The following is a 26,796-nucleotide window of genomic DNA, read 5'->3' as shown; positions in this document are numbered from 1 at the left end:
GACCCCAAAAGTAGTAACTCAAGAAAATACATTAATTTGTTCAGCATTCAAATGTAGAAATATGTTTGTGACTTGAAATTGATTATTGGTTTGTTTTGCACTGATAATGAATAGGAAACCCCTGTGCCAATATAACTTACCCCATCCTCTAAATATTAGATTTTTCCATTTTGGAGCCAAAGCAAGCAAGAAAAATGTTTGCTTTTTGTTTGTTTTCACTTTACATAACCCTAAATCACTTCAAAAGACTTTTTTTTTAAGATTTTATTTACTTATTTGACAGAGATAGATCACAAGTAGGTAGAGAGGCAGGCAGAGAGAGAAAGAGGGAAGCAGGCTCCCTGCTGATCAGAGAGCCGGATGTGGGACTCGATCCCAGGACCCTGAGATCACGACCTGAGCCGAAGGCAGCAGCTTAACCCACTGAGCCACCCAGGCAACCCTTCAAAAGACTTTTTAACTTTAAAAATATATTTAAAGATTTTACATTGTTGTCATATAGATTAAAAAATAGTTGTTTGAACTAGTCAAACTCATTTGTGTGTGTAAACATAATCATTGTCTCATTGCATGATTTTTTATTTTTTTTTAAAGTAGGCATTTTCTACCCCTATAATCTGAGTATATTTAACAAGCTACCAAATAAAGCTTACAGCTCAAATAGATGGCAATAGCACTGACAGAATTTCATCCCTCTGAATTCCTCTGACAAAGAATATGGAAGCATGTGGTTTTATTTACATTTTTCCCTTCCTTATTTGCAGTTTCCCCATATGTCACTTATGACTTTAAAGTATGGGTTCATGTTATTTCTGGAAGTTTCTAAGCATAATTACAAAGAATAGCAGAGAAAACACACCAATAATTGTACTATGGTTTTAGTGACCATTTCTTGAGCCAATGATCACATTCTGCTTGATGTTACCATTATTGGGTTTAAATCTAGGCAGGTTGTATCTTTCTTTCTTTCTTCCTTCCTTCCTTCCTTCCTTTCTCCTTTTTGTAAGATTTGATTTATTTATATATTTGAAAGAAAGACTGAGAGAGAGAGAAACCGAGAGATTGACAGAACAACTGGGGAGAAGCACAGAGGTAGAAGCAGACTTCCTGTGGAGCAGGGGGCCCAATGTGGGACTCAATCCCAAGACCCCAGGATCATGACCTAAGCTGAAAGCAGACACTCAACTGAATGAGCCACCCAGGCGCCCTCTTGTTCAGCTTTCTATCTTCCACAGCACATCGCTATGCACATTGTAGATGCTCATTATTTGTCAAGTGACTGACCAAATAAATGAAGAACTAATAACTACAGTCATACTTCCATTCAGAAGAGAAGAGTGGAACAAACCACCTCTATGTCTTTCCGAGATGAAATGAAAAACTGGATTCTAATGGAAGTAGTTTGGATTTCAGTATGACTAACCAAGGTCCTTCTCAGTTAACTTTACTCTCAAAATCACAAATTGAATGAACAGAGAAAAGTATGAGTGTGCCTCTTAAATTTCTTTGAAGCTCTTTATTATTCTGATAAGGTAATAAATGACTTATACAGCATGGGAGGTTTTTGGAGTTGACAGTCTTAGGGAGGATTGTTTTATCACTGAAATACATTCTCTAATCCCTTGTTTACACACACACACACACACACACACACGCATACACAAATAAGACATTACATCTGAAGAAATTTCAGAGTACCTCCTAAGGTAAGCCTGACCCTTAGAGATTGGTGCTTCCCAGGGTTTTGTCTTTGGCCCAACTCCGTACTTACTCTTTAGTTCTCATTGAATGATGATACTCATTTCCACAGTTTCAACTTCCATCTATATGCTTAAAACTTCTAAATCATTAAATCTAACACTGACCTTGTCTGAAACCTCAAATGCATATATCCGTCTGCCTAGTTTCCTAAATTCAAAACTTTAAAAACTCAGCTCCTCACTCTCTAACACATACCAACAAAACTGGCTAAATAATTGAGAGAAATTTTTACCATTTCCATCTATCTAGTCATAAAAGACATAAACCTAGGGTTTATTCTAGACCTGGTGTTGGAAAATTATAGCCCATGGATCTGTTTCCATAGCTACAGTCTTCCTGGAGCAGAGCAACCCCCATTCACTTCTGTATTGTCGATGACCGCTCTTCTACTGTAACGGCAGAGTTGAACGCATTAGAGGCCATAGGGCCACAGAACCTAAATTTTTGCTATCTGGCCCTGTGTTTAAAAATGTTTGATGGGCCCTAATTTTAGATGATCCCCTCTCTCTCAGAAGGCAAGAATACCTATTTTTCCTCCTATTTATTTCTCAAATTCATTCCTACCACCTCTCAGACTTAGACTCTCTCTTACCTGTACTAGTGCAACAACCTCCCAACCCCATCCCTCACCTACCAGTAGAGTGAAATACCTAAAAGCACATCTGATTGTTATATTGTTGTAGAAAGTTCTTCACAGATCTTCAACATTTCTGTGCATCTTGTTTGTGAGGAGAAGCATCGGCAGCTTTTACTTCAGATTGTCTTTTCAAGAATATTTGTATAGCAAACAGCCTTAGAAAATACAGTGTCTCCCTTCAGGAGAGAGCACATTTGTTTGCCATACAACAAAGATATCATCTCCCTTCACAGCAAATATTGAGCAGGTTTGCATGCATCTCCCTTATAAAATATTGGGGAATTCTGAGCTCGGGGTTTCTTGGCTGTGATGGAAACCCACTCTATGTACAACATCCACCTAGGCCCACCTTCCTATTGCACCCACAGAAGAAAAGTCCATAGGAATCTGAACCTCGTGTTGCCTATTGTGCCATAAATAACAGAATCCTTTGTCTCTGACCAAGGAGTATTATGTTCAACCATTTATGAAACTCTAGCAGCCAAACTAGTTAGCTTGCAAAGTGATTAAGATCTCAGACCCTTCACAGTCTGCTACTCAGCCTTTCCTACACTGAAGTCCGAGTGCCGTAACACTCAGTGACTTCAGTGGACCTATTCCTCTAGCCCAATTTTCTACCATTCCCCTCATAATAGTTACTCATGGTCCAAGCTGATTGTAGCTCCCCAATTAGCACTTCCAATTCTGTATTTTCCTATCTTTTTCACTTCGTCTCTTCTGCCTTCTAATCTAATTAGAACTGCCTTCTAATGTCCCCAAACACACGTCTTTTCCCCTTTCCTACTTCAGACTTTCTTAGACTGCAACATTCTTTTCATACCATAAACACAGTTCAGACCTTATCCCCATCCAAGAGCATGAACCCATCCATCCATATGCTAAATTCAGATCCCTTCTTGTGGGTTCCCAGAGCACCAGAGAACAGCTCAATCATAGTCCTTGCCATGTTTTTTTAAAGCATGCATTTGTGCACGTTCTCACAATCAGGACCTGAGTTACATGAATAAAGAGACAGTATCTTCTCCATGTTGGTCTCCTCAGCACCTCATTTGACTCTGGCATCTACGGATGCTCAGTAAATACTTGCTGAACTGATAAGAACTGAAATAAACTGAATCGATTTTATTAACTCTAATGCCCTTAATTCTCACTTGGAGAAAAAACTAATCCTTTTCATTTGTATTCTTAAACTGGGAAAATTGCTTTCCTGCTCCTTTTTAAATGCTATTTTCCCTTTTAGAATATGACTCATTAAGAGTTAAGTCCTTCCAGAGGAGGTAAGAATTTAGTAAAATGTTCTACAGAGGTTTGATATTTCTCCAAATCTAGTTTTATTCTCCAAACCATATTGGATTAGTCATGTGATTCCTGATATAAGTAACTGAAAGGAAAGCAGCCTAATTCTTTAACACTAAACACTTAAGGATTGTACTGAATAGTGCCAGAGAATATGGGCCATGGGAAGAGATTTAGCACTGCCTGAGCACTCTGACTCCTGGGGAAAACCCCTGATTAGGGCATTGAATTATCAGCTCTAGAGGGAATATTTTCTAATCTTTAGTTAACTGGGTGGGACAATGTGTCACATTGATGGAGGAGGTAGTGTGAATGTCATCATCAGATTTTTCAGGACCATCTCCTATAAAATGTGTGGTAAGAAGTCCATCTTTAGAAAGCACACAGAGAGCTCTGCCATCAGGCCTTTTAGAACATCCTCAAATCCACTGTTAGTAGCACTTAAGAAGTTAATAAATGGTGGAGACTGCTTACCATTCCCTTGATTATCCTCGGGAAGGATTTATGCTTTTGAAAATGAGGAAGAACAGAAAAGAAAAAGAAGGGTGGGAGGAGAAGAGACCATTGTTAGCACACCCAGTTTTTAGAAGTTCCTTTATAAGTTTAGTATTTACACACACTCTAGGGAAAACTCTTTTCTCACAGCTTCCCATTGACCTTTCCAGATAATGCAATCTATGGTCCCTCTGAACCTAGATTAAGAAATTTAATCTGAGGGGCACCAAGTGGCTCAGTGGGTAAGCCTCTGCCTTCCGCTCAGATCGTGATCCCAGGTTCCTGGAATTGAGCCCCACATCTCTGCTCAGTGGGGAGTCTGCTTCCCTCTTCCCCTCTGCCTGGTTCTCTGCCTACTTGTGATCTCTCTTTCTGTTAGATAAATAAATAAAAGCTTTAAAAAAAAAAAAAAAGAAAAAGAAAAAGAAATTTAATTAGAAAAGGGACATGGTCTACCTTCGCCTCAAGCTATATTACAAAATAAAAAATATGCCCCCTCCCTAATCCAAAGGCAGAGTCCTAGACTAAGTATAAATTCATATTGCATCAGGACAACCCTTTAAAAAAAAACTAGCTTGTCTTTTTCTGAATCCTTTGCTTACTAACAGTGGAAAGTGGAAAGCATCAAACTGCCTAATATATAATCCACCAATATGTTAATGAATTAGTAACTTGAGAAATATATATTCGGACTTCATGTAAGCAGGAGTGATTCCAGGATTTGGCTATGAAAAATAACACATAGGGTGCTTGGGTGGCTCAGTGGGTTAAGCCTCTGTCTTCGGCTCAGGTCATGATCTCAGGGTCCTGGAATCAAGTGCCTGCTTCTCCCTCTCTCTGCCTGCCTCTCTGCCTACTTGTAATCTCTCTCTGTCAAATAAATAAATAAAATCTTTAAAAAAAAAAAAAAAAAGAAACAGAAACTTTCTAATTCTCTGTTGTCATTAAATTGAAAGTGATATAAACTAATGAAAGCAGCAAATCTAGGTGTGACATGAACATGGGGATTTAAAACATACAAAGGGGAAAATAAGTCTTCTGCCAAGGTTGTAATATGATGATATATCACCATTTTCAAAAGAAGTTGAACTTCAAGAAAAAATACACAATCCCTCTGGTGTTTTCACAGGAAGTTGTGTTGGGAAAGAAAGAAAAAGATAACCATCAATATTCTAGCAATAACTGAGGTGTCTGTGTTATATATGCAGGAGATTCGACTGAACAGAAGCATGAGTGAGAGAACAAAGGGTTTCATGTCTGTCTATATTAGTTTAAGAAATTTAACCAATTCACTAGCCAAGTTTTTTAAAATTATTAATATTTCCACAGATTTATTATAAATATAAATATAGGTGAGATGTATTCCCCTAGATATATACCAAATTCTTCATGGTGACTATTTCTGAGAATTGACATTGTGGGGAGAGAAATGGTGGGAGACTTCCACTTTTTAATGTGTGTAATTCTGTATTGTTTATTTTTTATGTGCATGTACTTTATGCAATAAAATGTATGTATCTTTTCTTCAAAATTCATAAATAGAAACTATGATATACCCTGGAGTTTAAAGAGACAAAAACAAAAACAAACCTATCCTGGCCATCCATAGTAAGAATTAATTTATCCTGGGCTAAACCCTTGTGACAAGTTAATAACTAAAAAACTTACTAGCTTTAATTATTTTGTGGATTTTTTTCTCTAGAAAAAATTATTTTAAAGTGAAATCCTAATGTATTATGGGCAGGCAATACATTGTTTCTAATGTTGCTGCCCATTTTTTATTAATAAAAATGCAGCCACTGCCTGCTAGTGGATACATCATCACAGTATAGGGTTTACCAATTTCCCCAAAACCCTATAGGCAGGAGCCTCAGGAATTTCTTTCACTTTCTATGTTTGCATTTCCCAGCAGGACATAAGTGACAGAAAATATATGTATATGGACCCATAATTCACAATATTTGAGGTAGAGGGTGAGCCAGGAATTAAAGTTGCTGTAAGCAGAGGCTTCTATCTTGGTACGCCCTTCTAAATCCTGTCACCCCTCAAAAATAATCATCATGATGTCTTCTGTTTTAGTGCCAGCCTCACTCCTGGTCATTTCATATATATCTCATATAAACTGTATCTAAAACGTAATTCACTTGACTCTCCCCCTTTTGAGAAATGCTACAGGTAGGATTACCAGAAAATATTCTAAAATTGAAGTTTGCACACAGGACATTAGAGGATGTATTCTGGGGTGGGGGTGGGGGGGTCGACATCTATACAGATGTGAAGGAAGTCAGATTGAGTAGAGGAAGCAACTGGTCTGCCCTGGAGCCCCACCAGGGCCTCACCCATCCTGTGGTGACTTCTGCAGCTAGAAGGACTCTGCAAAACTGTCCCAAGTTGGAGCAAGGTCAGACAACAGTCTCCAAAGTCATTAGATGCAGGCAGGGGCAGCACATTAGGAAACATGGTTCTTTCCAGCCTAGCACAGTCATCAGAAAAGGGATACCCGGCTGTGAAAAGTCTGCCATAAACTCCCAGCAGCTGGAGGAGTCAGTGCTCCCATCCTGAAGAGCAGATCTGAGCAGTGCTCCACAGGGTCTCACATACTAAATATACCAACCTCCTTCTACAACAGTGGTTGGCACTTAACAGGATAAATCACCTAACTGGGACTCTTCTGTTTGGTTCATTTCTACATTCTTGGTATGCCACCATGCACAAATATTCTCTAGCTCATTCATTCATTCTTTCAATTTGGTTCAATCCAACAATGATGCATTGAGTACCTACAATATGCAAAGCACTGCTTAGCTCTGGTGATACAGAAATGGATAAGGCATAGTACAGAAGAACAGTCATGTTATAAAATATTTATTGAGCTTTTACTACATTCCAGTTCTGTGAATCTCACTTAAATCTCTAACAACCTTGTAAATGAAATTGTATTTTGATCCCCATTTTTCAGGTGGGAGGACTTGTGAATGGTGGGGTTTAGTAATTTTTCCAAGGCCACTCAACTAATATGATTTAGAGCTGTGTGTGGACCCCAACAGAATGACTCCAGAGCGGGAGCCCCTAACCACCAGGTCTGGAGAGTTGGAGAAAACATCTTGAAGGATGTGGTATGGAGAGCAGATTGGGTGATGATCAGGATTACCAAGGTGAATGAGGGATAAATCGCAGTCTAGGCAGAGAGCTACCACTGACAAAACAAAGAAGTGAGGCAGAACCACAAGTAGCACAAGGTTACTGGAGCATAAAAGTGCAAAGCAGGGAGTGGTGGGAGGTGAACTAGAGATGGAGATAGGGCTAGGTCACAGGGAGCCTGTATGCCATTCCAAAGAATGTCCCCTTAAGGCTGGAGGATGGAAAGCCACTCAAGGATTTAAAATAAGGAAGAAGAAAGTAGAATTTGTGCTTGAAAAGTTCTACTTGGTGGAGGATTTAGGGTGCAGTGCCATGCTGAGGGTAGATAACTTATTTGTAGAGGAACAAGGATTAGAGAAGATACTAGGATGGCTGGCAGCTGACTGGGTCTTTGGCGACGTGGCCAACTGATGCAAGAAATTCAACAGGAAACTTTGATGGGGAGAGGGTAGGGCAGACTGTGATAAGGAAAAGGCCAGAGGGTAGATATTTAATTCAGGTTTACACTGTATTTAAAGGGATAATGGAACATAAATGTCCATTGGGCAATTGGCTATTTGAATCTGAATGCAGATGAAAGGTGAGGACTGGATGTAGTTTGGAGACTGATTAGAATGTGAGTCATAGTTAAAACCATAGAGTTGAAGTGCCATTATGGAAGTTTGCTACATTGAGTGTTGAAAATACGAGCAATAGCCTGGGTATTAAACCTTAGGGAAGGACAAGAAGAAAAGAGTTTATAAAGGAGGACAAAGAGCTAAAAACAGGAGAACATTCCAATGTCAGAGAGGGAAAGAGAGAGAGTGCCTTACAAGAGCTTTACAATAAAATAGTAGTCCTTAGTGTCAAAGGCATGGGATAAATCAGATAATTCCAGTGCTGGAAAGTGTTATTGGGGTTTGGCCATGTGCAAGTCATTGCTGACCTTGCCAAGAGTGCCTCTTGGAAGTGACGAAGGTAGGAATCCTATTACCCTGAGTTGGCAAGGTAAATGGGAAGTAAAAGGGTAGAGAGAATTAATTCCAATAAGACTGAAAGGAAATGAACACAAAATGGGGAGCCAGTATCAGGGGGCCATTACTCTTAAAAAAAAAAAATCCATAGACAGCTAATATATGTCAGATGCTAGGGAGACAGAAATGCTGAGATCTGGTCCCTACCTTCAAGGGTCTCATAATGAACACCCAAAATAGAAATACAATAAACCAGAGGAAAATGTGATGAGTGGAACAGCAGTATGATCAAAGAATCCCAGGAAGAGGAGAAAGGCCCTGGCTTTGCTTAGAGTTAAGGGAATAAGTGAATTAGCAGAAGATCAACAAATGATTGCCAGAAAACTGAACATCTCTGGAACAGCATGAAGGAGTGTAAAAGACAGTCACATTCATTGAAGTGAATGCTTGTTGTGACTGAATGCAGGAGACTGGTGGAGGCAAAAGATAATGCTAGAAAGGGTAGGACAGTTCAAATCACAAAGGGCTTTGTTTTCTTCATTCGAGAGTTAAGCTTTTTCTATGAAGTAATGGAGGAGCTTACTGAAGAGTTTTAAGTATACCAAGTGATATGAAAAACTGTTTTATATGCTGGTAAGAGAGAAGAGGGTGGTTTGGAGGAAGCAACTGAGGAATTAGGAAGACCAGTTATGAGATCACTGTCATTTATGATGAGGGACACAGCAAGGATGGGAATGAAAAGGAAAGACAGATTTGAAAGAAAATAATAGAATTCATAGAATATGAATTCATAGAGTATACTGATGGGGAGATGGGAAGGAAAGGAACAGTAGAAGATCATTCCAGATTTCTGAATTGATGGCTGGACAGATGTCATTAGAATGAACTGAAACATAGAGCCTATAACAATACTCTAGAGTTTATGAAATATAATGGATTTGATCCTGAGATGCCCAAGTGACATCCAAGATCACAAACATCCAAGAACTCAGTATAAATCGCAGGTAATCTTTGTGTTTTAGTGATTGAGAAAGGTGATGAGGCTTGAGTTGAACTTGAAAGAAAAAATAAAGGAGGGGGTAGGGTTAAAGCATTTCTCCTCATGCTATGAGAAAAATCATGAGTAGTGGATTAGAAAAGAAAATAAAAACATAAGCTCAGGAAGTACTAAGGACCAGTGGCTCACTGGACTGATTTTGTTGTGAGCCTGTAGGTAAAGCAATCAGCTTCTCTCTCTCTTCTGAGCTTTCTCCCTCCTTCGAAAAATAGCACATTTATAGCATGCTTGGAGATTGTTGGTTGAACAATTGTTGGTTAAACACTGTCAGTGGCAGAGGAGTTTTATGACTATAGAATATTGACCTTTCCTCATAAGGTTATAAGAATAACAAATTATGTGGGATTAATATTTCATAGCCTTTGTTCATGTCTTAAATTGTTAGCCAAAGCCTACAATGTTTGTGCAGAATGAAATCACTTTTCACAGGGTATTTTATCAGGTCCTCCCTGACATAGTGGGAGCTGCCTGTGGCTTCCTTCTGCTCAGTGAGTGTGCCTTACTGCTTTTGTCCTGTTGTGCTGTATTGGCTAATGTAGTCAGTAAAGGTTTTGTTGTAATCTTTTATCAAACAATGTCAAAACCAAAATACACTCCTGTTCCTGTGATCCCAGTTCAGAAAGCTACACTGGCTATTTAGTCACTTAGTTACCCTTAGGCAATATTTAACCATCTGTGTACCACTGATGTGAGAAAGAGAATCACTGACTGTAGTAAGAGCCAATACATTTCTATTTCTCCCTTTTCTCCCCAGTACGGATCCTAACTTGCCTGTAAGCCTCCAGTTAACTGACCCTTTTCTTCAGTACTTTCTTTTCTCATGACTCAGTTCCTGTTTCTTTGAGTCTTTAATAATATTAAATGGTGTTTCTCAAATTTCTTCTATAGCCATTTAGTATTTCAGCATAAAGCTAATCTTTCAGTAACTCAATGCCTTGACTAAAAGCCTTAAACTGCACAAACACTCTTAACCTGTTTTTATTTTGACAACCTGACTTCATTTTCTAAAGCATGGTACTGTTTAAGAAAAAAATGTCACAGGCTGTCTTCTGGGCATGTCAGAGACCAAACTTAAACAGCCAGTGGGGGAAAAGGCCTTTGGGAGCTGGAAGAGAACAGATCTTTATCCATTTCTGCTCCAAGATGAGGACTGATACCCTCACACTTTGTTTCTGCTCCAGACCTGGGAGTGGATGGCAAACATCAGGATCCTTCTTTAACTGGAAGGCACTAAAGCCAAACATTTTCATCATGAGAACTATCATTTACACAATGGTGGTCTCTTCAAATGGCCCCTATTAAAAACCAGCATGGGGCGCCTGGGTGGCTCAGTTGACTGAGCGACTGCCGTCAGCTCCGGTCATGATCCCGGACTTCCAGGATCTCGTCCTGTATCGGGCTCCCAGCTCCTTGGGAAGTCCACTTCACCCTCTGACCTTCTCCTCTCTCACGCTCTCTCTCACTCATTTTCTCTCAAATAAATAAATAAAATCTTAAAAAAAAAAAAACACCAGCTTGAAGGTTCTTAAGTCCACAAATAAGTTTATCAGCTTCAATGTTAAGTATAAAGGAAAAATCCTATAAATGATACTTAAAAGGCAAACCTTTTTGACTTTAAACTATCGCATTATGTAATTGTACACTGCATATTTCTATTCAGATCTTAAAACAAATGAAAAGTTTATTCTGCTGCAATGGAAGCCCATACCAGCTGTGAGAGAAAATTCTCCTCTTTTTACCAGGAAGATTAGAGGTTGTTTCTAACAAGGCAAAAACCAGTTATTAATGTTTTCTAGTTAAATAAAGACTTTGTGTTATTGGATGTATAAGCAATTAGCTCCTGCCATCACACACAAGATACGTAAAGTGGATTGTAGGAGCAGTGTGGGTAGGGGTAGAGCAGAGCTTTATTTATCCATACCTAAATTCATTTTCCTGCCTTTCAGGGAAACATCCCTCCCAAGACACCCCAGATGAGATGCAGGATACTTCAAGCCCCTTTTCACAGAGAGGCAGTGTGGATCGGGGATCTAGACAGAGAGCTTCAGATACTTGCTCTATCACTTACTGGCTGTGAACCATGAGCAATTCACATAAACTCTTTGAGCAACAATTTCCCATTCTGTCAGACAGTATGAATAAAACCTACAATGTGGGATTATTGGCATATTTAGCAATAACATATATAGAGTAGCTAGCACATAGAAGGCTTGGCAAATATTGCTATAAACATAACAAATATCCATGTTTTTCCCAAAACACACACAAGTGTGCACACATGCACAGTGGGGTTGAGGGGATAAGGGGGAGAAGAGAAGAGGGTGGAGAAAGGGGGGCAATGATTCTACATTGTTGAGAACGAGGAGGCCTATAGAAATATGTTTTAAGGGCACCTGGGTGGCTCAGTGGGTTAGGCCGCTGCCTTCGGCTTGGGTCGTGGTCTCGGGGTCCTGGGATCGAGTCCCGCATAGGGCTCTCTGCTCGGCAGGGAGCCTGCTTCCTTCTCCCTCTCTCTGTCTCTGCCTGCCTCTCTGCCTACTTGTGATGTCTCTCTGTCAAATAAATAAAATAAAAAATTTTTTTAAAAAAAAGAAATATGTTTTAATTACTTGATCATTTCACCGTCACATATCTAGGAACAATATAAACCTCACCTGAGCTATAGGTTTTATATCAAGAGCCAGCTTCCATTCAGAGAAATGTATTACTTTAATTTCCCAGAGAATGGGCAATTTTCTTGAAGGGAGAGGGAAAGGGAAAGATTGCCCATCCGCCGTATCCTCCCTGAGAGGCTGACCAATCTGATCTATCTGGATGAGCCACCCCTGCAAATTTCTGCAAGAATATTGGTAATTCAGCCATGGAAAGGAGTGGGATAGGGAGAAGGGGAGGGAGTGTGTAAAACTTCTTTCCTTTTTCCTGCTTCCCACTCCTCTGTGTATGTGGGGTGTGTGTGTGTGTGTGTGTGTGTGTGTGTGTGTGTAATATCATTTTCTATAAAAACATCTGCCTTTCCAAGGTAGAGAGACAAAGCAGGGACCGCCTTTCTTACAATACTATCTTCAGTGCCTGTCATTTCACCATGACTCAGAATGGGTACATGGTGAGCTGCCCAGATTCCCCAGCAGGCTGATCCTCTCATCCTCTCTGCTGCTGGAAGAACTGCCTGCTGACAGCTCTCACAGCTGACTCTTTACCCAGGAATTGCTCTCAGAGAGAGCTGTGTTGTTCTCCTATAGCAGCCCATATCCAGTGACTAGTTGATATGGGGATACAAACACCCTGGATGCTTGCCGCAACTGAATAAGGGCCGTTCCAACTCTGAACTTTGCAAGGGGTCGGCTGAGACCTCTGTTGAAGCTGCATCATGAGGCAAGTCGTCTTCTGTCTCCTCTGAGTGGATGCTGGCTCTTCTCTATTTCCCTCAATCCCTAATAGGTGCTCCTGAGAGCTCTCCCCAATTAACTTGCTACAGGAAAATCTCTGTCTCAAAGCTGGTGTCAGTGAAACTCAGTCTACAATAGTGGCCTTCAACAATAATGGCAGAATCTGGTAGAACTATGCTGCTGGCAAAATTCATGACGGTCTACTAATCATCTGTAAAGCTTTCAGGGAGGGGGCATGCTGGGAGTATCTACTCTCTAAAGGCCTATTGGAGACTACATTTATCATAGAGGCAGCCTTGTAGAGGAATTAAACACCTGGGTTCTCAAGTCAATTGCTCAGGTGGAATGTCACCTCTTTGCCCCTTGATGGTTATATGACCTTAGACAAAGTCCTTAACCTCTGTGTAATTTAGCATCTGTCCTCCTTTATAAGTTGAATATATTGTAGTACCTGTCATTTCTGTATATATAAAAGGTACCTACTTAATGAAAGTGTTGGGAAGATTAACTGCATCAACATGTGTGAGGAGCTTAAATTAGTCCTGGCACATGGTATACACTCAGTAAAACATAAAACATGAAACATTTGGATAATCCATGTGTGTATCTGTATTTAGGAACATCCAGATTATCAAAGCATTTGCATCCATTGCATATTTTTAAAGTTTTATTTATTAACGTCATTTCTATACCTAACATGGGGCTCAAACTCCTGACTCCAGGATCAAGAGTTATACGCTCTTCTCACTGAGCCAGCCAGGCATTCCTCCATTGCATATTTTTATCTCCACTCTTTAAGACAGTAAATTCCTCAAGGGCAAAGGTAATGTACTTAATGATTAAATAAATACTAATCCACAATTCATTCATTTATATATATCTACATATATGTAAATGCCATGTGTTTACATAGAGTATGAGTTTCTGTCAAGTTGCCTCTCTAAAACTCTGTCTGTGCAAGGATACCACATAGAGATAATCAGAGATGTAATGGCCCTACACAGAGGAGCTAGAAAAGACAGGAACATTGAGCTCTCCATTGTGTTCTCCACTGATCTGCACTTTTCCCTTGGGCTCTGATCCCTTACTTTGAGAAAGCTTCTCTGGCAAACAAAGGAACACATAGAGGACAGGGCCTAGGTCTTGGCCTGAATAGCACTGGCTCATATATAAAGATATACTATATACTATGGAGGCGTGCCTGGGTGGCTCAGTCAGTTGAGTGTCCAACTCTTGATTTTAGCTCAGGTCATGATCTCAGGGTCCTGGGATCAAGCCCAGAGTCAGGCTTTGCACTCAATGGGGAGTTTGCTTGAGGATTTCTCTCCCTCTCCTTCTGCCCCTTCTCCCCATTCACATTTTCTCTCTTTTTCTTTCCCTCAAATAAATAATTTTTTTCTTGTTTTGTAGGTTATTTTTTAAATGGACAAGTCAGTTTAATTATCTGCACCATCTTTTTTTTTCTTTATTATTGTGTTATAATGGTCATCTACAGTACATCATTAGTTTTTGATGTAGTGTTCCATGACACTGGGTTTTATATGCAAACAATGACTCATGGAACACTATATCAAAATAAATCTTTAAAAAGGAAAAAAAAGATGTATTATGGAGACAAAGTGTTATTTTGCATATTTGGTACTTGCAGCTATGATGATCTGGAAGATATCAACTCTTTTTTGTTAATATAACATATTCACAAAAGGATTAAAATAGATTGAAGGCAGGACTGTAGAGATATATGTAGAGATATTCTACATATCTATAGAGAGATACATAGAGATATTCTCTACATATATGTAGAATATATATGTAGAGGGGAATCTGAGCTTACATTAGTGCTGCAGGATGTGAAAGAGAAACTTGGCCCCAGCTCTTGAAAAAATGATTGGATCCTTGCCAAGCATTTTTACACTGTGTACTTCTAGACAACATGTGCATAGAAAGCAGAAGGGTATGATAAAATGCCAGTCATTGTCCACTTCAATTCATAATCCATCCCAAGGCAAGCAGAACACTGGCCTGGGAAATAGCAGCAGCATGAGTGTTGTTATCAAATACAAGGGACAATATCAATAATGAACATTAGAGAGTGCTTTACAGATTACAAAGTATTTTCAAATAGCATTTTCCGTCTTCATGATGGAAAACCAACAGAGGAGTAGAAATGTTGTTATTGTGGATATTACTCCTATCTGCAAATGAGGGGACTTAGATTGGTTCAGAGAACTTTTCCAGGGCACATGCCAAAGCCAGGACTCACATGCAGTGGTCACTCCGAGTCCTGGGCACATTTCCTTACCCAACGATGCTCATCTCCAATAGCACTTAAGTTTAATACTCTCTGCTGAGCTATGTCATCATAGATCATTGAGTATGTAATAAAAGAAGTGAAGTCAGAAACATGAATCACTTACTTCACACAGATCTATTTATTATTTCTCCCACTCAGAACAAGCCCAGTCACTGTCAGAGATTTTTTATGGGTGTGCACGAAAGACCATATCTGAGATTCTTTAGAGATTACCTGAGTTAATCCACTGAACTAGAAGGCATTTTAGTGAAACCTATAGAATGTTTGTGCTCTTATACTTAATAAATTCAGCTTATTTCCTATGGGACCCAAACTACTCTGAGACCAAGTTCCTTCCTCAAGAACTTCTAAGAAGTACACATACCTCTTAGTATATGAAGGTGAAGGAATTTGAAGTAAGGGGTGGGGCAACTGAATAGTGAACCCCCTAGAATTCTGAGCAGGAAAACAAGAATTGTGTTTTGTTTTGTTTTTTAATTTTATGATACAGACTTATTTTGAAAAACGGCAAAGACAAATTTAAATTTAATATGCTAAAATAAATTTTCTGTCTTTATTTTGGAATTCCAGCCATTGGAAATACCAGAAATATCATTAAATAGTGAATAATGAATATATATATACACACACATATATATGTATGATATGTGAACATATGCATAAAATATGTGGTGTGCTTCTAAGAGTTCCTTATTTCCATTTTTTTATTGTGTTATGTTAGTTACCGTACAATACATCATTAGTTTTTGATATAGTATTCCAAGATTCATTGGGAAAACAAGAATTTTATCACCTGTAATTGTCATCATGAATTCAATCTCCTTGTGTCCCACCCTGTCACATGAATATTCACTATTTTTACTGCCTGACATAAGCATGGATCTATCTGAAGAAGTAGCCATGAAAGCAATTTTCAAGTCTGAATTTTTTAATGTAAAATCATAAATCTACAAGCTGCTGAAAAAAGATGAAAGAAAATCTAGAAAATCTTCTTATGCTTACCTAAATGCTGCCTCCAGGTGTATGAGACCTAAGCCAAAGAAAAATTATGGCTCTCCTATTCTATGAGGAAAGTGTGGGTTAAATGTTCTTTGATTAATATTCTACTTAGTTTTCTTGATCTTGTAAAGCCATTTTCATTTCTTAAACTTACTAGTAAAGCCCACAGAGAGGATCAAACCTGAATTTGTTAATAGGATATACTCAAAGCTTAAATGTGTGATGTATGATTTGGGGAAGCATATACTTGGTTGCTGCTATGTGGATCTCACATTTGTTCCAGTTTGATTTGTGAGAAGCTATTCTTAAGTTGTTCTACTTATTAGCTATTCTGATCTCTAGGGTGTCCATTTATGGCATGCCAGAGGGGAACATAATATTAGGAGCAGATTTTTCTTAGAGCAAAGTGGGAAATCTGCATGAACTTTTTTGTTTTTTTTTTTTTTTTTTTTGTACTGAATGATTTAGTTTCTTTTTATTATGGCAAAAAAATATGTAACATAAGACCCACCCTCTCAACAGATTTTTCATTGTACAATACAGTATTGTTACTTCCTGTACAATATGCACATTCTTATACAGCAAATCTCTAGAGTTTTTCATCTTTTATAAGTATTTTTTAAAGATGAGCACTAGTGGTGATGCAACATGGAGGCTTAAGTGGGTAGAAGAATAAATGAAACAAGATGGGATTGGGAGGGAGACAAACCATAAGTGACTCTTAATCTCACAAAACAAACTGAGGGTTGCCGGGGGGAGGGGGTTTGGGAGAAGGGGGTGGTATTATGGAAATCTGCATGAACTTTTTAAACAGAACTTTGAATGCACTCCAATCTGGAACACATAATTATTTCATGCTGACTAAAATCAAGACGTAAATATGTGACTATACTCATAGATGTAATTACAAATTACAACTTGTGTTTCATCACTGCCATCTACTCAAAGATACTCTTTGTTGGATTTCTTAAAATGATGACTCCTTATTTCCCTAATTTAATGGAATCTTAGGAATAATGTAATACTGTGTCATTTCTAGGCAATTTATGGTACCTGGTGACACTTGTGGGAACTTGAGGAACCTTGCAAATGATGTTAAAATAAATTCACAAGCGCACACAAAAATATATTTTATCCTCTTTTTCTAGGTATTTAATATTCTTTTTAGAAACAGGAGAATAGGAATAGTCTACACTGACTTCTGAATTCTTTCTTGGAAGTGTTACTGAAACTCATCATTTTATGAACACAGCTTGAATTATTTTTACATAAATGTGTAATAACTTAAGTTTGTCAGAAAGAAGCTCATTTGACACTTTCCTGTCCTTTAACTCTCTGCCTCTGAGACACTGCCTCAGATTTTCCGTGTACCTGGCATCCTTCCATCTAGAAAAAAATGTATCATTCATAAATTTGAAGTTTTCACTCATCTATATAAATTTTAAATAAGTCCAATTCTGGTACTGATCCCAGGTAATCCCACTACTTGCACTTCTATATTATTTAGAAAATACTTACTTATTCTTCTTTTATTTGAGGTCCCAAGCTAGTCATTTATCTATGTTAGAATTTGTTGTTCATTCCCCTGATAACTTTTTAAGAATCTTCCTCAAAATCTTGATCTGACCAAATTATCCTTACAAGAAAATAAACCTTTCCACAGTAAATTATCTTTCTGGGTATTTACTGAATCTCTATTAATCTTGGTTTCCAACAGCTCTCCAGATATAGAAATGCAGCACTCTAGGCTATAGTTTCCATTTTTGAAGCCCTTCCGCTGGATGGAAGCCATTATGGACATCTATCAAGAATGTTCTAGTATAGCACTACCACTGCTGTACAACCTTTTCTCCTTATCCTTTAGTAACCAAATAAAATTTTATTTCCTTTGTGAAGTTTTCTATGATTCACTTTATTCCTATCATCTTGCTTGCATGAATAAAACCAAGTATATTTGGGAATCAGTGACTAGGAATACTTTTCCTCAAAGTCCAGAGGGACAGAAAACTGGTTGGATGAGTTCAAAGAGACATTTTAAAATGAATAGGTAGAACAGTAGGAGAGTTTTTGTTCAACAGCCTTGAGCATCTTATTGCACAATAGCTTTGAATCTAGTTTGGACCCAGCTAAATGAATACAAATTTAATTACTTTTATAGATATTGGGCTATTTATGTATTCTATTTCTTCTTCAGTGAGCTTTGGTGGTTTGGGTCTCTTTAGGAGTTTGTCAATTTCATATAAATTCCTCATAATATACCTTTATTATCCTTTATATGCCAGTGCTAATGGAAACCAAATTAAGGATAGGCTCATTGAATGTGTAAAACACATAATCTAATCTGTTGGATCTGTAATTAGGTTCCCTTTTTCATTTGTAATATTGGTTATCAGTGTTTTCTCCCTTTCTTTTTCCTTGCTCAATCTGGATAAAGTCTTATCAGTATTTTTAATCTTTCAAAAGAAACCGTTTTAATTTCACTGATTTTTCTCTGTTGTTTTTCTGTTTACTCTTTCAGTCATTTCTGGTCTTATCTTCATTATTTCCTTCCTTCTGCTTATCTTGAGCTAAATTTGCTCTTCTTTTTCAGGTTTTTTAAAATCACTGACTTGAGACCTTTCTTCTCATCTAATATAAGCTATAATGTTATAAATTTGTCTATAAGCATTGCTTCGGTTTCATCCAACAAGTTTTTGTGCTGTATGTTCATTTTCACTCAGTTCAAAATATATTCCAATTTTTCTTGTGATTTCTTCTTTCACCCATAAATTATTTAGAAAGTGTTGTTTAAATTCCAAATATGTGGGGATTTTCCAGACAATTTTTTACTGATTTATTGTTCAATTTCCACTCTCTATCTGGTACTGTGTTTGAAGTTGTGACTTTGATCTCACTGTCTGGGCTATGATTTGGGTCCCCACTAGGACTGATCCCTGAAATGTGCCCTCCAGCTTCATATACAATGCTTTTGCCCTTTGGTGGTACTCATGGGACTCATCTGGATATGTCTGACTCTATCTTCTACCTGATGTGATAGAGAGTTTTACTATCAGATTTACTGATAGGAAAACAACTACAGATCAATTAAAAATCTACCAAAGTACATTAAAAGTTTGACAGAATTTAGATTAGCAGTACAGAGAGAGTGAACTCCAGAAATAGTAACCGAGGAATAGGACACTGGATATGTATAATGGGGTTTTACTCAAACTTGAGAATTAACAGGACTGGTAAGATCAAGGTATAAAGGACTCTCAATTGTTAGTAAGACCCTTCTTTGAAATGACCCCACAATTCTTTCCAAATTATCTTCCCATTTATTTCCATTGGCTTCTCAGTACAGATATCAAATGATTATGTGAATTAAATATTCTATTTGATATGAGTCACAACAGAGAATATTTTCAGGTTCAATAGAGGTGTAACCCCTATTCTTCATCAATGACTATCATTATACCTGTCACTGGAAATTCCTCTAATATTGGTTACAATATAGACCAATCTATTTCCCAACATTTCAAAACTTAAATTCATGTCATTAATGTTAAAAATGTAAGTGTAATTACTTCTTTATTGAAAAAAGAATATACTAGAAAAAAATCTCAAATGAAGAGTACATGAAGAAAAACAACTGAAATATATAGGATCTAATGTCTATATCCCTTTCATATAAAGTCTTTAGACAGATATCTCACATAATGATGTGCCAAAAAACCAATTCATAAACACCTCTCTTAATTTGAAGAAAGTCATGACTGATATTCATGGAAGCCAGACCCTATAAAATATATTCTCTTGATGGCATGGAGCAATTTACCAACAATCAAGGGAAATGCTTAAAGAGGCAATTAAAACATGAGGATGTTATTTAATCTGATTACAGGCAAAGCTGGAGCTTACCTTAGGTTGGCCCCCTCTTTGCTTCCTAACTCATAATTCCCCTTCCAAGATAGTCTGGAAGAAGAGAAAATAGAACAGCTCTGACTAATAAATCAGGTTATATTACATGTACAAACAAAAAATGTAGCTTCCTAGCTCAATTTTATCTCTCTACTTGGAAAGAACAGGATCCTTACTCATTTTTGAAAGTAATATTTATTTTTAATACTGTGTATTTATTAATATAGTACTAACTGAATTTATAGGGTTTGAAGTAGCATAGTTCATGCCTGCAAAATTTGGTGGAAAGTAGTACAAAGATGCCAAGTATTATCATCAATATTTTTACGGTAATTGATTTTTTTTAATCAGCAAACTAATTTGTGATGCTGCTAAAGGTGACCAATCAATTTTCCTACTGTTTTAAGTTATTTGTCACTTTGGGAAATGAAAAATATTTGTCTTGTAAAAAATTAAAGCATGCAATTTGCTTTTTTGGATTAATTCTGTGACACTTTCTGGAATCACTAATTGAAAGAGGATTGACTAAATTTTGCTAAAAGTCTTTGGGTATCAGATTTTTAAAATGTTTTATAATCATAAATATATCCTACACATGCAATCAGATTCCAATCTATAATCAACATGACTTAGGGAACTTGGCTGAATCCAAAAAAAGACAGGCAAGCAGCAGGGAAAAAGAAAACAAATGGAAGGCTAGAGGGGAAGGTTTTAACTCTGAGAAAAGATTAAAAACCAGTCCAATAATCAAGACTTGTGATTATTTATTATAAACATAGCAGAGAGATTGAATATAAAAAAAAATTTGCTTCACTGGTACTACTGCTGTTCTAAGTAAAAATAAATACATCCTGGTTGAACCCAGGAAAACTGGATTTACTATTATTAACAACCTCACTAATGTGCTTTAGTCAACCTTTCTGCCGTCTAGAAAAATATGATAAATAAAAGTCAGATGATGGAGTTTGAATTGATCAGAAGCTTCAACATCAGACTTAACATTTTTGGGTCTTTGTTGTCATTTTGTTTTGTTTGGTCCCACTCTGCAATTCTTAACAGCTAGAATTCCATTTCAATCTCAACAGGAATTAAAGAATAATGAACATAGTACCATCCCAGCTTTTATAATATAGCTGAAATATCCCTTAGAACAATGGCTGGGGAAGAAAACAATAAGAAAGTTTGTTTTGTTTGACAGTGACTGACAATAGTATTATTGCCTACACATGTCTGTCTATAAACACGACTGTACATTTTGCAGCTACTTCTCCCCAAGTATTATCTAGGTATGAAATTAGTTGGTCAACTTGATACCATGGATACTGAAGAATCTGGCAAAGTGACCTAAATGTAGATTGTGAGTAAAATCGTGTTATCTATTACTGTAATTGATGCCAGTGCTCTGTTCTCATTAGGAAGAGCAGCCCTTGGGAAGGGGCTCAATGTCCCCAGTGATCCTCATCCCCATGGGTCCTACTCTCGCCTTTTACCTGCCTTCACTCCACAAGCTCTATTGAGGTTCTGAACTCACAGGTTCTGCTGTCCACTTGCATAGAAAATGATATCACCACTGGTCCCAACTATTTGTCTCTGGGATACTTAACATCTGATATCTAGGGATTTACTAGTGTCTCTCTTTATCTAAAATAATTCTGGAAAATATTTTATTTTATTTCAGCTTTAAAAAATTCTTAACCCAAAAAATTAGGAGGAAAAAAATTAATTTAAAAAGCAAAACTTCGGGGCACCTGTGTGGCCCAGTGGGTTGGGCCTCTGCCTTCAGCTCAGGTCATGGTCTTGGGGTCCTGGGATTGAGCCCCACATCGGGCTCTCTGCTCGGCAGGAAGCCTGCTTCCCCCCTCTCTCTGCCTGCCTCTCTGCCTACTTGTGATCCCCCGCTCTCTCTCAAATAAATAAAAATAAAAATCTTTTAAAAATTAAAAAAATAAAAATAAAAAGCAAAACTTCAAATTTTTGTTCTACCTTTAACTCACTATGGACCTTGAGTAAATTACATCACTTTTAATTATTCAATCGACCAACGTTTGCTGAGGAACTATTAAGTCAAACATGCTTAGAGAACAGATATGCAAAGAAAAATAGTAAATAATTTTTGTTCTCTAAGAGCTCACAATAGAAAAGTGAAGAGGGACATATAAACCAATGTTCACAAAGCTGGATGACACAAATCATGATAGAAGAAAATGAAGGAGTTCTTAGAGGGTCATCTCACCCAGACTGGGAAGGTCAGGGTAGACTTCTAGGAGGAAAAGAGTCTAAGGTGAGGCCTGATGGATGAGTAGGAGACAGCCAATCCAAGAAGGAAGAAGGGGAGATGGGGAGTGCAAAAGGTGGAAAGAGTGCAATGTTAATGGCCCTAAAAAGAAGAAAATATTATCCTGGCATGCTCTTTGACCCACCATGAAAAATTGTCAAGATATTATAAATGTCATTACTCAGCTCTTAAAGCCAAACTGTAGATAACAGTATGTCAATGAATTCAGCATAGAATAGTTAATAACATTAAATGTCAACATTATTTAAACATAGAAAAGAAAATTATCTCACCTATGACCTAGTAATTCCACTCCTAGGTACTTACATAAGACAAATGAAAACCTATGTCCAACAGAAAATTAGCAACTTTATTCATATTAGCTCAAACTGGAAATAACTCAAATGCCTATTAACAGTGAAACGGATAAACAAATTGTTTATAATTACACAATGCAATACTATTCAGTGATAAAAACAAACTATTGATACAGGCAACAACATAAATGAATCTCAGACACTATACTGAGAGAAAGTCAGACACACACAAAAAATAATACACAAAAGACAATACCGTGATTACATTTACATGAAATTCTAGAAAAAAATCTCTATGGTGAAAAAGATTGGATAAGTTTTTGCCTCTTGAAGGGTTAAGTGACTAACTAGGAAGGAGTACAGGGGAAATTTCTGGAGTGCTGAAAATAACAGAGATGTAGGGGTGCTTGTGTGATTCACCTCAAGTCATGATCCCAGGATCCTGAGATTGAGCCCCGCACTGGGCTTCCTGTTCAGCAGGAAGCCTGCTTCTCCCTTTCTCACTCCCCCTGCTTGTATTCCCTCTCTTGCTGTCTCTCTGTCAAATAAATAAAAATCTTAAAAAAAAAAAAAAAAGAAAAGAAAAGAATAGAGATGTGGCTTACATAGGTATATTCACTGATTAAAACTCATTAAATTGCAGTTTCCCTTTCAATGAGGGGTGGCAAAAGAATGAGAGGACCCTGTGCTCACCTCATCCCACAAATGCTACTGATGGCAGTCAAATCATCCTAAGTGCTTCAGAAGTTAACCAGGAGACTGGCAGAACAGGCTTCACAACTGAAGATTGAGAAGTCACACTGAGGAAAGTGGCAATTGCAGACATGTGGTTTGGAAGAGAGACAGATCGTGGTCCCTGGGGTGGGGGAAGAAGCCAAGATCACAGAGAGGGGCAAGGGATGGGCTGGCACATGGTGGAGTGTGTGGGGAAGACAGGTCCACATAGCAATTGGCTGGGAAAGCAAGAGGGGCCTAATTTTACAACTTCTTGCAAGGAGCAAGTGGGGCTTAAACCCTAGAGTTTTAAGGGTCAGCAGGCTTGGCTGAGATAGAGCCCTGAGGGCATTGCACTATTCCTGGAGAGAAGGCAGAGCAAGCAGCCCACAGGTGTACAGCCATACAGTGTGGAAACAGCAATCTGAATAGCACCTAAGGCACAGTGGGAAGCTTATTTTACTCTCTTCAGAGCATGTCTCAGAGAGGCAACAATCACTGAGAGACTGCTCTGGGAACAAAGGAATTAGAAGGCGCCATTTCCCTCTCCTGCCACCAGCATAAGCACAGGGCCACCTGTGGCAACCAGCTCAGCACTGACACTCGCTACTCAACTTGCTTACACTACTCTCTCCCCCAACTCCAGCAAAACTGCCCTTCCCAGGGCACCTGGGTGGCTCAGTGGGTTAAGCCTCTGCCTTCCGCTCAGGTCATGATCCCCGGGTCCTGGAATCGAGCCCCACATCGGGCTCTCTGCGCTGCAGGGAGCCTGCTTCCTCCTCTCTCTCTGCCTGCCTCTCTGCCTACTTGTGATCTCTGTCAGATAAATAAAGAAAAAATCTTAAAAAAAAAAAAAAACTGCCCTTCCCAGTCGCACTTGCTTCAGTCCAATCATAGTGAGTGCCTACCCCCTAAAGATGACTCCTTTCAACACTGCATCTCATGACCCAGGAATTTTGTAGGGCCACAGTTCCAGCAGCAGCAACAACAGATCTCACTTCACAAGCAGAACAGAGCACACCTAGTTAAATGTGCCACATTCAGGTCAAACTAAACACTGCCCACAACAGGCAAAGAGCGTCCTTGCAGATGACCAGGTTGAAGGATAAAGTGGCCAAGATGAAATAGCAGAGCATATGAAGCACACATTGAAAACACTCCCTGAAGTGCTAAGCCCTGCGAAATAGGGAACACTACAGGACCTCTATTTCATATGGCCCTTACCCTTGAGAACAGAAGATATAGTTGACTTTCCTAACATAGAGAAACAAGCACAGAGACTTAGACAAAATGAGAAGACAGAGCAATTTGTCCCAAATGAAAAAAAGGACAAGGCCACAGCCAGAGATCTAAGCAAAACAGTAACATACCTGATGGAGTATTTAAAGCAATGATTATAAGGATACTCACTGGACTTGAGAAAAGAGTGGAAGACATCAGTGAGACCCTTACTACAATGATAAAAAAGAACCAATCAGAGATGAAGAGTACATTACATGAGATTAGAAGCACATCTGATGCAATGAAAAGTTGGCTGGAAGAAGAAGAGGAATGATTTAATGACCTAGAAGACTGAGTAATGGAAAGTAATAAAGATGAATAAAAGAAAGAAAAAAGAATTATGCAAAATGAGAATACACACTTAAGGAACTTAGTGACTCCATCAAATGTAATAACATTAATATTATAGGAGTCTCAGAAGAAGGAGAGAGAAGGGGGAGCAGAAAATTTACTTGAAGAAGTAATAGCTGAAAACTTCCCTGATCTGGGAACAGAAACAGATATCCAGATCCAGTAGGCACAGAGAATCCCCAATAAAATCAATAAAAGCAGACCCACACCAAGGCATATTACAATTAAAATGGCAAAATATAGTCATAAAGAAAAACTTTTAAAAGCAGCAAGGTAGAGGAAGACAGTTACAGATAAGCAAGGGAAACCCCATAAGGTTGTCAGGAGATATTTTTTGGCAGAAACTTGTCAGGCCAGAACAGAGTGGCATGATAGATTCAAAGTGCTGAATGGGAAAAATCTGCAACCAAGAGTACTCTATCCAGCAAGACTATCATTCAGGGGACACCTGGGTGATTCAGTGGGTTAAGCCTCTGCCTTGGGCTCAGGTCATGGTCTCAGGGTCCTGGGATCAAGTCCCACATCAGGCTCTCTGCTCAGCAGGGAGCCTGCTTCCCCCTCTCCCTCTGCCTGCCTCTCTGCTTACTTGTGATCTCTCTCTCTGTGTCAAATAAATAAATAAATAAAATCTTTAAAAAAATTAAAAAGACTATCATTCAGAATAGAAGAGATACAGAGTTTTCCAGACAAACAAAACCTAAAGGAGTTATGATCATTAAACAAGACCAGCAAGAAATATTGAAGGGGACTCTGAGTGGAAAGGAAAGACCAAAAGTGACAGTATGAGGTTGTAAACACAAAAGCAGTAAAAACGAGTGCTTTTGGGGGCACCTGGGTGGCTCAGTGGGTTAAAGCCTCTGCCTTCGGCTCAGGTCATGATCCCGGGATCCTGGGATCGAGCCCTCCATCAGGCTCTCTGCTCAGCAGGGAGCCTGCTTCCTCCTCTCTCTCTCTGCCTGCCTCTCTGCCTACTTGTGATCTCTATCTGTCAAATGAATAAATAAAATCTTAAAAAAAAAAAAACGAGTGCTTTTGCAAAATATCAGTCAAGGAACTCACAAAATCATAGGATGTAAAATATGAACCCATATACCTAATAGGTGGGGAGAAGAATAAAGAATGGGCTTGAACTTAAGTGAACATCAATTTTAAATAGAGTGCCATATGTAGAAGATGTTATATACAAATCTAAAGGTAATCACAAATCAAAACCACTAATAAATATGTAAAAAATAAAGAGAAAGGAATCCAAATATATCACTAAAGAAAAATAGCAAACCGTGAAAGAAAGAAAATGTCAGAGAAAATCTTCAGAGACAATCACAAAATAGGTAACAAAAAGGCAATAAATACATAGCTATCAATAATTACTTTGAATGTAAATGTATTAAATCCTCCAATAAAAAGACATAGTGTGACAGAATGGATTTAAAAAAACCCAAAACACCTATCTATAGACTGCCCACAGAAGACTCATTATAGACCAAAAGACACCTGAAGATTGAAGTAAGGGGATAGAGAAACATCATACAAATGGATGTCAAAAGAAAGCCAGAGTCATAATACTTAATATTGGGCTAAATAAGTTTTAAAACAAAGACTATAACAAGACAATGAAGGACACTATATAATCATAAAAGTGAAAATCCAACAAGAAGATGTAATAATTGTAAATATTTATGCACCCAACATGGGAACACTTAAATACACAAGACAGTTAATAACTAACATAAAGGAACTAAGTGATAATAATACAAAAATAGTAGGGGACTTTAACACTCCAGGTACATCCACAGAAACATCATCTAAATAGAAAATCAACAAGTAATAGCAGGTTTGAATGACACACTGGATCTGATGGATTTAATACATATATTCAGAACATTCCATCCTAAAGCCGCAGAATACACATTGTTTTG

The 26,796-nt window shown here is 38.2% G+C and overlaps 1 protein-coding gene across 15 annotated transcripts in view; it reads right to left on the bottom strand.

Annotated features, from left to right (window-relative positions):
• Positions 1 to 26,796, bottom strand: part of LMNTD1 (lamin tail domain containing 1) — a 497,491-nt gene that overhangs the window by 443,665 nt on the left and 27,030 nt on the right. For 4 of the 15 annotated variants that reach the window (XM_059402764.1, XM_059402768.1, XM_059402758.1 and 1 more), the window contains exon 2: positions 19,940 to 19,993. The exons of the other annotated variants lie outside the window; for them this stretch is intronic. The gene's annotated coding sequence lies outside the window, so the exon portion shown is untranslated. The remainder of the gene's footprint in view (positions 1 to 19,939; positions 19,994 to 26,796) is intronic. 15 annotated transcript variants of the gene reach the window in all.

Source organism: Mustela nigripes, chromosome 6 (genome assembly GCF_022355385.1).
Source record: "Mustela nigripes isolate SB6536 chromosome 6, MUSNIG.SB6536, whole genome shotgun sequence".
NCBI lineage: Eukaryota > Metazoa > Chordata > Mammalia > Carnivora > Mustelidae > Mustela > Mustela nigripes.
The sequence above is the reverse complement of the archived record's forward strand: the minus strand, read 5'-3'. Positions and strand labels throughout refer to the sequence as shown.